Genomic DNA, 12,667 nt, shown 5'->3' with positions numbered 1-12,667 from the left:
CACAGTTCGTGAGTTTGAGCCTTGCATTGGGCTCTGTGCTAGCAGCTCAAAACCTGCTTGGAAGTCTCTCTCCCTCTCTCACTGCCCCTTACCCACGCTCTTGCTTGCTCTCAGTCTCTCTCAAAATAAATATAAATAAACTTAAAAAAAAAGAAAAAAAGTAAACTAAGAAAATCCAGTTCAATGAAGAGATTACTGTCAGCTATTATAGAAAATAAGAATGACATCATAAACATGAGGAAATAGAGATTCTAGAAATGTCAGCTGTGTAATACCTAACAATTATGTAGTGCTTACTATATACCAGACACTATTCTAAATACTTTCTTTAATTTAGTAATGTATTCCCCACAATGACCTTGTGAAATGTACTATTATTATTCCTGTTTTTACAGGCGAGAACATGGACTTGTAGAAAGCTAGATGACTTGCCACGTGGTCACATGATACAGCCAGGTTTCAAACCCAGGCAAAGTAAGCCAGAGTTTGTGCTTTTAACTGCTAGGATATACTTCGTTGGCGATTGGTACTTGTTGACACCCTTTGTTAGAAGGTATCAAGTGAGCACTAGTTCTTTCTTTTATTCCACGCAGAATTCTTCAGTATATCAGATCTCTTTCTTCCCCATGGGCTGCCTTTCTGCCCTCTTTTTTCCGGTTCACTCAGGCGTTCTCTCGACTCTGGTATGAGGGCAACTTCAGGTTGTGACTCCCAATTTAAAAATATGCCTCCTGGCTTTGCAGAATAATAGCTGAAATTTTATTTGGCACTGTATTTTACAAGGCACTCTCACCAGCTATCTTTCCTCTGGTCTTTATCATACTCCTGGGTGGACAGAAGCAATACGGTTACTAAAAGTGTAGGCAACTTTCCCCTTCTGTGACCTTGGGTGAATTCTTTACTTCTTCTAAGTTCAGATTCTTTATCTATAAAATGAGGATAATAATAGTATTCACCTCATAGAGATGTAAACATTGAATGAATTAATACATATAAAACACATAGGATAGTGCCTTAGTGTTAAATGTTAGCTACTCTTATTTTTCATATGACAAGGAAATTGAACTTTTATCTCAGTTTTGTAAAACTGTGTGTTTAGGTGTGTAGATATATAAAACAAGACTGAGAAAAATTATGGCAAAATGCTCACAGGGTAGTGTGATTATGGGTAATTTTTTGTTTCTTCAGTCTTTCCTATATTTCTCATTTTTAAAAAACAGTCAACATGTATAACTTTTTTGGGCCTCCTTTTTAAAAAGTTTGAGAATAAGGACATAAATCAACCTTTTAATAAAGAATTTTATAAATTGACTTGGCTTCTGTAAATGTCAGTTTTAAATGCACACCTCTATTTGGATTAAACATTTTCTAGACTGCTTCAAGTAAAAGGAAGGTAGCCACACCTAATTTTGCACTGGGTAGGATGCTGGAAATGAAAGCAACGTGTGTTTCAGAACTGAACAAGAGTTGGCATTTTAGCCTAATTTCAGGTCTTTTCTTTATAATTGAAAATTTAAAACTTTTGGTAATAAACACAACTTAAACTCCTGTCCACTCCAGAGGCTTGTCCAAGTTAGTTGTTTGGAAGAGCCAATGGTGGTTAAGTCCTCTGTTCTTTAGGTGGTACTAAGAATTCCTTAGTGTTTATCAGGTGTGGAATAGGACCAAAGACTCCTAAAGACCACACACACACACACACACACACACACACACACACACACACACCCATAAAACTAATAAATGAATTCAGTAAAGTTGCAGGATAAAAAATCAACATGCAGAAATCAGTTGTGTTTCTATACACAGATAACAAAATATTTGAAAATGAAATAAAACAATTCCATTTACAGTAGCATCAAATTTAACCAAGGAGGTGAAAGATCTGTAGACCGAAAACTCTAGGACTTTGATGAAAGAAATTGAAGGAGACACATAAATGGAAAGATATCCCATGTTCATGGATCTGAAGAATTAATATTATTAAAATGTTCATAACACCTAAAACCATCTATAGGTTCAGTGAAATCCCTGTCATAATTCCAATGACATTTTTCCCCACAGAAATAGAAAATTCTAAAATTTGTATGGAAGCACAAAATACCCCAACTAGCTAAAGCAATCTTGGGAAAGAAGGACAAAGCTAGAGGTATCCCACTTCCTGATTTCAAATTATACTACGAAGCTATAGTAATTATATAATGCTGACATGAAAACAGATTCATTATCTAATGGAACAGAATCAAGAGACCAGAAATAAACCCATGCATATATGGTAAATTAGTATTTGACAAGGGAGCCAAGAGTACAATGGGGAAAGGATAGTTTCTTCAATAAATGTTGTTGGGTTGGGGTGCCTGAGTGGCTCAGTAGGTTAAGCACCTGACTTTAGCTCAGGTCATTATCTCGTGGTTTACAAGTTCGAGCCCTGTGTTGGGCTCTGTGCCGACAGCCTAGAGCCTGGAGCCTGCTTTGGATTCTGTGTCTTATTCTCTCTCTGCCCCTCTCCTGCTCAGGCTGTGTCTCTCTCTCTCTCTCTCAAAAAATAAACATTAAAAGAATATATTTTTAAAAATGTGTTGGGAAAACTGGATAATTACATCCAAAAGAATGAAATTAGACCCCTTTCTTAACACCACTCACAAAATTAGCTGGATGTGGATCAAAGACTTAAATGTAAGACTTGAAACTGTAAAACCCCTAGAAGAAAAGAGAGAAAAATCTCCTTGACTTTGGTCTTGGCAATGATTTTTGGATATGACACTAAGAATACAAGTAACAAGAGCAAAAACTAGCAAGTGAGACTATATCAAACTAAAAACCTTCTGCACAGCAAAAGAAACAATCAACAAAGTGAGAAGACACCTACCGAATGGGATAAAATATTGGTAAGCCATCTATCTGATAAGGGGTTAGTATCTTTTTTTTTATATTACATATAATTTATTGTCAAATTGGTTTCCATACAACGCCCAGTGCTCATCCCAACAGGTGCCCTCCTCAATGCCCATGGGGTTAGTATCTTTAATATTAAATAGAGAGCTCATACCACTTCATGGCAAAAAAAAAAAAATCTGATTTAAAAATGGGCAGAGGAACTGAACAGTTTTTTAAAGAAGACACACAAATGGCCAACAGATGTATGAAAATACGCTCAACATCACTAATCATCAAAGAAATGCAGATCAAAACCGCAATGAGATATCACCTGACTTAGATTGGCTATTATCAAAAATACAAGAAAACAAAGTGTTGGTGAAGATGTGGAGAAAAGAGAAGCCTTGTGCATTGTTGATGAGAATGTAAGTTGATACAGCCACTTTGGAAAACAGCATGAAGGTTCCACAAAAAAATTTAAATAGAACTATCATATGACTCAGCAATCCCACTTTTGGGTATATATCCTAAGGAAATGAAATCAGGATCTTGAAGAGAGATCTGCCCTCCCATATTCATTGCAGTATTATTCACAATAGCAGAGATATGGAAACAATCTCTGTGTCCTATTGATAAATAGATGGAGAAGATGTGGTATAAATTTACAATGGGATATTATTCAGCCATGAGAAAGAAGGAAATCTGGGCATTTGCTACAACATAGGTGGACCTTGAAGGCATTATGCTAAGTGAAATGAAATACATCAGAAAAGGTAAATACCAAATGATCTCACTTACATGAGGAATCTACAGAAGCCAAACCCGCAGAAACAGAGAGTAGAATGATGGTTGTGAGGGCCTGTGTGGTAGGGGAAATGAGGAGATGTTGGCCAAAGGGTGCAAATTTCCAGCTACAAGATGAATAAATTCTGGGGATCTAATGTACAGTATGATGACTATAGTTAACAACTTTGTATTAAATACTTAAAAGTTGTTGAAAGAGTAGACCTTAAATGTTCTTATCACCACCACCACACACAAAAAATATATGAAAGGTAGTAGATGTTTTAGCTAACTCTGTTGTGGAAACATTTGCAGTTTATTGTGGAATCATTTGCAATATATATATGGATCTACTCATCACTTACATGTAAGTTAATCTCAGTAAAACTGGAAGAATAAAATATGCCTTTGAATCAAATTGACTGTGAATCGTGGCTTTACCTCTTAATAGCTGTGAGACCTTAAACAACCATCTTTTAGTGTCAGTTGCCTTATCCGTAAAAAGGGGATAAAGTAGTGCTTACATGCTAAGATTGTGAGGATTAATTTAGATTATTTGTGCCTGCCACGTAGAGATGTTAGTGTTATGCCAATGTGCCCTGTTTCTTCTACTACAAATTAGGGGTCATCTTTGACAACACCAGTCTAATCCATCAAGCAATCCAGTTTACCTGTTTTCCTTCATCTTGACTATTGTCACCTTGTTTCAAGCCAGCATCATCTTTTACCTGGACTATTGCAACAGTTTCCTAACTGGTCTTCCCCCTTCTGATTTTGCCACTTTATCAATCCACTCTTTTCCCTGAAGAGAGTGTTCTTTTAAAATAACATACATTTGAAATTGTGTTAGTTACTTACCATTGCAAAATAGACTACCATAAACTTCATGGTTTAAAACAAACATTTATTATCTTAGATTCTGCGTTTCAGGAATTTGTGAGTGGCTTACCTGCCTGCTTTTATTTATTTTTTTATTATTATTTTTAATATGAAATTTATTGTCAAATTGGTTTCCATACAACACCCAGTGCTCATCCCAACAGGTGCCCTCCTCAAAGCCCATCACCCACCATCCCTCCCTCTCACCCCCCACCAACCCTCAGTTTATTCTCAGTTTTTAAGAGTCTCTTGGGGTGCCTGGGTGGCTCAGTTGGTTAAGTGTCCGACTTCAGCTCAGGTCATGATCTCATAGTCTGTGAGTTCGAGTCCCGTGTCAGGCTCTGTGCTGACAGCTCAGAGCCTGGAGCCTGTGTCTCTCTCTCTCTCTGCTCCTCCCCCTGCTCATGCTCTGTCTCTCTCTGTCTCAAAAATAAATAAAAACATTAAAAAAACTTTAAGGGTCTCTTATGGTTTGGCTCCCTCCCTCCCTCTCTTTTGTTTTTCTTCCTCTCCCCCATGGTCTTCTGTTAAGTTTCTCAGGATCCACATAAGAGTGAAAACATATGGTATCTGTCTTTCTCTGTATGACTTATTTCACTTAGCATAACACTCTCCAGTAACATCCACGTTGCTACAAAACGCCATATTTTATTCTTTCTCGTTGCCAAGTAATATTCCATTGTGTATATAAACCACAATTTCTTTATCCATTCATCAGCTGATGGACATGTAGGCTCTTCCCATAGTTTGGCTATTGTTGAAAGTGCTGCTATAAACATTGGGGTACAAGTGCCCCTATGCATCAGCACTCCTGTATCCCTTGGGTAAATTCCTAGCAGTACTATTGCTAGGTCATAGGGTAGATCTATTTTTAATTTTTTGAGGAATCTCCACACTGTTTTCCAGGGTGGCCGCACCAGTTTGCATTCCCACCAACGGTGCAAGAGGGTTCCCGTTTCTCCACATCCTCACCAGCATCTGTAGTCTCCTGATTTGTTCATTTTAGCCATTCTGACTGGCGTGAGGTGGTATATTAGTGTGGTTTTGATTTGTATTTCCCTGATAAAGAGTGACGTTGAGCATCTTTTCATGTGCCTGTTGGCCATCTGGATGTCTTCTTTCAAGAAGTGTCTATTTATGTTTTCTGCCCATTTCTTCACTGGATTATTTGTTTTTCGGGTGTGGAGTTTGGTGAGTTCTTTATAGATTTTGGATACTAGCCCTTTGTCTGATATGTCAATTCTTCAATATTACTTTTCCCATTCCATCGGTTGCCTTTTAGTTTTGTTGATTGTTTCCCTTGCAGTGCAGAAGCTTTTTATCTTCCTGAGGTCCCAATAGTTCTTTTTTGCTTTTAATTCCCTTGCCTTTGGAGATGTGTCAAGTAAGAAATTGCTGCGGCTGAGGTCAGAGAGGTTTTTTCCTGCTTTCTCCTCTAGGGTTTTGATGATTTCCTGTCTCACATTTAGGTCTTCCACCTTTATTTATTTTGAGTTTATTTTTGTGTATGGTGCAAGAAAGTGGTCTAGTTTCATTCTTCTGTCCAGTTGCTGTCCAGTTCTCCCAGCACCATTTGCTAAAGAGACTGTCTTTTTTCCATTGGATATTCTTTCCTGCTTTGTCAAAGATTAGTTAGCCATACTTTTGTGGGTCCAATTCTGGAGTCTCTGTTCTATTCCATTGGTCTGTGTGTCTGTTTTTGTGCCAATACGTGCTGTCTTGATGATTACAGCTTTGTAGTAGAGGCTAAAGTCTGGGATTGTGATGTCTCCTGCTTTGGTGTTCTTCTTCAATATCACTTTGGCTATTCGGGGTCTTTTGTGGTTCCATACAAATTTTAGGATTGCTTGTTCTAGCTTCGAGAAGAATGCTGGTGCAATTTTGATTGGGATTACATTGAATGTGTAGATAGCTTTGGGTAGTATGGACATTTTAACAATATTTATTCTTCCAATCCATGAGCACGGAATGTTTTTCCATTTCTTTATATCTCCTTCAATTTCCTTCATAAGCTTTCTATAGTTTTCAGCATACAGATCTTTTACATCTTTGGCTAGGTTTATTCCTAGGTATTTTATGCTTCTTGGTGCAGTTGTGAATGGGATCAGTTTCTTTATTTGTCTTTCTGTTGCTTCATTATTAGTGCATAAGAATGCAACTGATTTCTGTACATTGATTTTGTATCCTGAGACTTTGCTGAATTCACCTGTCAGTTCTAGTAGACTTTTGGTGGAGTCTGTTGGGTTTTCCACGTGTAATATCATGTCATCTGCAAAAAGTGAAAGCTTGACTTCATCTTTGCCAATTTTGATGCCTTTGATTTTCTTTTGTTGTCTGATTGCTGATGCTAGAACTTCCAACACTATGTTAAACAACAGTGGTGAGAGTGGACATCCCTGTCGTGTTCCTGATTTCAGGGGAAAAGCTCTCCGTTTTTCCCCATTGAGGATGATATTAGCTGTGGGCTTTTCATAAATGGCTTTTATGATGTTTAAGTATGTTCCTTCTATCCTGACTTTCTCAAGGGTTTTTATTAAGAAAGAATGCGGAATTTTGTCAAATGCTTTTTCTGCATCTATTGACAGGATAATACGGTTCTTTTCCTTTCTTTTATTAATGTGATGTATCACATTGATTGATTTGCGAATGTTGAACCAGCTCTGCAGTCCAGGAATGAATCCCACTTGATCATGGTGAACAATTCTTTTTATATGCTGTTGATTTTGATTTGCTAGTATCTTATTGAAAATTTTTTTGCTGGGTCTCTGTCTGGTTTAGGAATCAAAGTAATGCTGGCTTCATAGAATGAGTCTGAAAGTTTTCCTTCCCTTTCTATTTTTTGAAACAGCTTGAGAAGGATAGGTATTATCTCTGCTTTAAATGTCTGGTAGAATTCCCCAGGGAAGCCATCTGGTCCTGGACTCTTATTTGTTGGGAGATTTTTGATAACTGACCCAATTTATTCCCTGGTTATGGGTCTGTTCAAGTTTTCTACTTCTTCCTGTTTGAGTTTTGGATGTATGTGGGTGCTTAGGAATTTGTCCATTTCTTCCAGGTTGTCCAGTTTGTTGGCATATAATTTTTCATAGTATTCCCTGATAATTGCTTGTATTTCTGAGGGATTGTTATAATAATTGCATTTTCATTCATGATTTTATCTATTTGGGTCATCTCCCTTTTCTTTTTGAGAAGCCTGGCTAGAGGTTTATCAATTTTGTTTACTTTTTCAAAAAAACCACCTCTTGGTTTCGTTGATCTGCTCTACAGTTTTTTTAAATTCTATATTGTTTATTTCTGCTCTGATCTTTATTATTTCTCTTCTTCTGCTGGGTTTGGGGTGTCTTTGCTGTTCTGCTTCTATTTCCTTTAGGTGTGCTGTTAGATCCTAAGGGGGATTCTGTGAGTGAAATGTTGCAAGGATCTCAAAGTACCAGAGACATCACTACAAGCATGAAACCTACAGATATCACAATGACTCTAAGCCCATATCTTTCAATAATAACACTGAATGTCAATGGACTAAATGCTCCAACCAAAAGACATAGGGTATCAGAATGGATAAAAAAAACAAGACCCATCTATTTTCTGTCTACAAGAGACTCATTTTAGACCCAAGGACACCTTCAGATTGAGAGTGAGGGGATGGAGAACAACTATTTGTCATGCTACTGGAAGTCAAAAGAAAGCTGGAGTAGCCATACTTATATCAGACAAACTAGTTTTTAAATTAAAGGCTGTAACAAGAGATGAAGAGGGGCATTATATAATAATTACAGGGTCTATCCATCAGGAAGATTATAAATTAGAATTATAACAATTATAAATGTCTATGCGCCAAATATGGGAGCCCCCAAATATATAAAACCATCACAAACATAAGCAACCTTACTGATAAGAATGTGGTAATTGCAGGGGACTTTAATACCCCACTTACAGCAGTGGATAGATCATCTAGACATAGGATCAATAAAGAAATAAGGGCCCTGAATGATACATTGGATCAGATGGATTTGACAGATATATTTAAAACTCTGCATCCCAAAGCAACAGAATATACTTTCTTCTCGAGTGCCCATAGAACATTCTCTAAGATAGGTCAGATACTGGGTCACAAAACAGCCCTTCATAAGTATACAAGAATTGAGATCATACCATGCACACTTTCAGACCACAATGCTATGAAACTTGAAATCAACCACAGGAAAAAGTCTGGAAAACCTCCAAAAGCATGGAGGTTAAAGAACACCCTACTAAAGAATGAATGGGTCAACCAGGCAGTTAGAGAAGAAATTAAAAAATAAATGGAAACAAATGAAAATGAGAAGACAACAATCCATATGCTTTGGAATGCAGCGAAGGCAGTCCTGAGAGGAAAATACATTGCAATCCAGGCCTATCTCAAGAAACAAGAAAAATCCTGCCTGCTTTTAGATTACTCACATGTCTGTAGGCAGGAGACTTCAGACTCTTGCTAGCTGTTGGTTGGACGCCTCACTCAGTTGTTTGTCATGTTGGACTTTGCATCAGGCTGGTCAGATGTCTTCATGACATGGCAACTGGCCTCCTCTAGAGGGAATAATCTCAGAGAGAGAGAGAGAGAGAGACAGAGACAGAGAGAGAGAGAGAGAGAGATTGAAACCAGAGTGCCTTTATGACCTCTCTCAAAAGTACCACACTGTCACTTCTGCTTGATTTATTAGTCAGAAGTAATTCACCAAGTTCAGCCCACACTCAAGGAGAGGGGATTGAGGCTCTACCTCTTAAAGGCAGGAATAGCAAAGAATTTTTGGACATATTTTAAAATCACTACATTCTACCCTCTGGCCACAGATTGTTTACTTTTCTTCCCATTTCTTCCCCCGCACCCCCAGGCCTCCCCAAAGTCTCATCCCTTTATGGCATAGCTGGAAATTAAAGATTTTGGCATCTAAATCTGATTCAGATGAGACTTCTTATATGCAGAATTCCTTAGGTGTAGCTCCTTGAGTATAGTTCCATTTGATCTAAAGACCTATGAACTAAAGTGACAAGTTATCTGCTCCCAAGCACACAACTTTTAGTGGTGGGATAGGCAGAGGATAACCACTATGGATATTTTTGTTAAAACAACAACTAAAAACAAAACAGGAAGTAAGCATAGGATAACAGCCATATTTTTCTGTTTGAAAATGGGGAAACTAGGAGCCACTGGTTCACAGTATTCTGAAACCCACCCAAACACAGGTTAATGGTACCTTGATGAAGACATGAAGCCTGGGAATGTTTCTTCATGGCCATTAGCACTGCTCTGAGTCATCCTCACTCATGAAAGGGAGCCCATATTTATATCTGCATGGTTTCTCAGCCTGCTCCCTGCCGATGGAAGCTTGGGGATGCAAAAAACTCTTCATTTTGTAGTGATCTATCTCCTTCAGTCCATGTCTCTTGACCTAATTGTACTGATCTGTCTCCTTCAGTCCATGTCTCTTGACCTAATTATCCTCAAAATTTTGCGAGTCTCCTGTGAATCTTATTGGGCTAACTTAATTAGACAAACCATACCCACAAGTCTCTTTATGATAAGCCCTGCTCTAACTTGGGCTTCTGCTGGGACTCCTGAGGGACAATACTCTTAAAGCTTCTCAGAGACCTGTTGTTTAAGTGAATGGATCTCTGGAACATCACCTTGAATCTTCCTGAGATCTTAACATAAAATTTTATAGTCACACTCTCAGCTTCATCTTTAGACCTTGCTTCCTGACAGTGCCCTAGATTTTGTTTTTGCCTGGAAGCCGTTCTTAATTTTAGCATCATTTGCCTTTTGGAGAAGCAAGGAATTTTCACATCCAGCAAGTCCTGGCTTCTTTTTATTTAACAGTGTTTCCTTTCGCTTCTGTATCTCTTCTTACATTTTTACATTTTAAGCAAGAAGCTAAGTGGCACCTTCAAAATTTGTCTTGAAATCTCCTTAGCTAGATCACCCAGTTCATTAGGTTTATTCTCTAATTTACACATTCCTGGGGGTGATTTTCTGACACCACATAACAAAGATCTTCTTTTTTCCACTTTTCAGTAAGATTTTTTATGACTTTAAACTTTTACCCATAGCTTCCTTGAGGAACTTCTGCAAGGTGTATTCAATACTCTCTAGCTTTTACTAACTCCTCAAAGTCCATTCAACTTCCACAGTCTGATGGCAAAGCCACTTCCACATTTTAGGTTTGTTACCGCATTGCCACATTCGAGATACCAAAATATGTATTCATTATCTATTGATACATAACATTACCCCAAATTTACTGCCTTAAAACAATAAATAAATATTTATCATCTCAGTTTCTGTGAGTCAAGAATTCTGGGATGGTTTGCCTCATGGTTCTGGATGGTCTTTTGTGAAATTGAAATCCAGACGTTGGCTGGGCCCACCGTAATCTGAAGGCATGACTGAGGCCGGAGAATCTGTTTCCATGTTCATTCTTCTCACTGTTGGCAGGAGGCCTCAGTTTTTCACTATCTTTTGGCCGGAAGCCTCAGTTTCTTCCCATGTGGGTATCTCCATCGAGTTGCGAGAGTGTCCTTCACAATATGGTAGCTGTTTTTGTCCGGCAGTGATTGATCTGAGATTGAGAGGGAGAGAGAGAGGGAGGTGGAAGGTAAAATGTGTTTTATGATCTACTCTCAGAAGTATGCCATTGCTTCCACTTTATTCATTAGAAGTAAGTCACTAAGTTCAGTTCATACTTCAGGGGAGAGAAATGAGTCTCTGCCTCTTGAAAGGAGAAATATCAAAGAATTTGTGGACACATTTAAAAATCACTGCAGAGATCATACCACTTTCCTGTTTAGAAACCCTTCAGTGGCTGCCAGTCATATTTAGAATAAAATACATAGCGTTTCATGGCTGGTCCCTGCCCACCTGCTGGATATTGGTTTTCTACTTGCCTTCTTGTCACTGTTCTTTAACTACTTCTGGCCTTACCTCATTCTTTGAACAAGATGGGCTTCCCTTCTCCTTCCCTCTCGCTCTCTCTCTCCTCCCCCTTCTTCGCCTCCCTCTCCCTCTCCCTTTCTCTCTTTCTCTCCCTTTCTCTCTCCCCCCCCTCAACAATTATTTCTTCTCCCTAGAATGCTTTGTCCCCTGATGTTTGCCAACTTGACTACTTTATATCATTTAGATCTTAGTTTAAATATCACTTCCTCATAGAAGGAGGATCAACTAATCTGAGATAGCTACAAAAATACTTCTATCGTATTATATACTATGTTAATATTTTATATAGTGTTTGTGTTATTTTTGTTTGTTTGTTTAACTTTTTGATTGTCATCTGTCCTCCCTCCCACTTGAATGTAAGCTCCATGAGAGTTTGGGTCTTTTCTTTGATTTACATTGCTTTTTCATCATTGCCTAAAATTTTATTTGGTATATGGTAGATGTGCAACAAATATATTTTATATGATTTTATAAATTATGTATAAATTTATTTTATATATTTTGTTATTCTGATAGACTGTAAACTGAACAAGGGCAGGATTGTGTTAGTTTTGTTCACTGATGCATCCTTAGGACCTGGCATCTAGGAAACATTCAAAATTTGAAAAATAATATAGGTGAGGAAATTTGGAGAGATTAAGTAAATTTCCCGAGGTCATTTAGCTAGTAGTGGCAGAGCCAAGGCTCAAACCCAGGCCTTCCTGATTCTAAACTATTAGTACCATAACCTGTAAAGTTTCTCAAAGAGCCATTCCTCTTCTCTTAGTTCTGTATTCTGGTATTTGTTAATGCACTTATATAAATCATTTCACAGTTATATTCAGTGGACATGTACTATTTAAGATCCATAGTTTTCATGTAACATTCTTTAAATATTTTGATATGTCGGTATAGTTCACGTACTAGTTTTGTAGGACATTTTGAGGATTTATATTTGTTTCAACAAGCTTAACTTGTCACCTTCTATATTTTACTTCAGGGCCTGGAATCAGGTATTAAGACTCTTGGTATGTAATGTACTTTGGGTCTACAACAACACTTAGAGAAGTATAAAACATAGATTACAGTGGTCATTCTAAAATGTCTGGCTAATTCAGTAAGCATGTATGGCATGCATACCATTTTGTGCAACCTATACACTGCTAGGCAGTGGAATGGAAT

The 12,667-nt window shown here is 37.8% G+C and overlaps 1 protein-coding gene across 1 annotated transcript in view; it reads left to right on the top strand.

Annotated features, from left to right (window-relative positions):
- Window positions 1–12,667, top strand: part of CTNNAL1 (catenin alpha like 1) — a 62,789-nt gene that overhangs the window by 5,844 nt on the left and 44,278 nt on the right. The window lies entirely within an intron of this gene.

This window comes from Panthera tigris, chromosome D4 (assembly GCF_018350195.1).
Source record: "Panthera tigris isolate Pti1 chromosome D4, P.tigris_Pti1_mat1.1, whole genome shotgun sequence".
NCBI lineage: Eukaryota > Metazoa > Chordata > Mammalia > Carnivora > Felidae > Panthera > Panthera tigris.
Note: the sequence above shows the minus strand (reverse complement) of the source record. Positions and strands in the feature narration are given on the sequence as shown.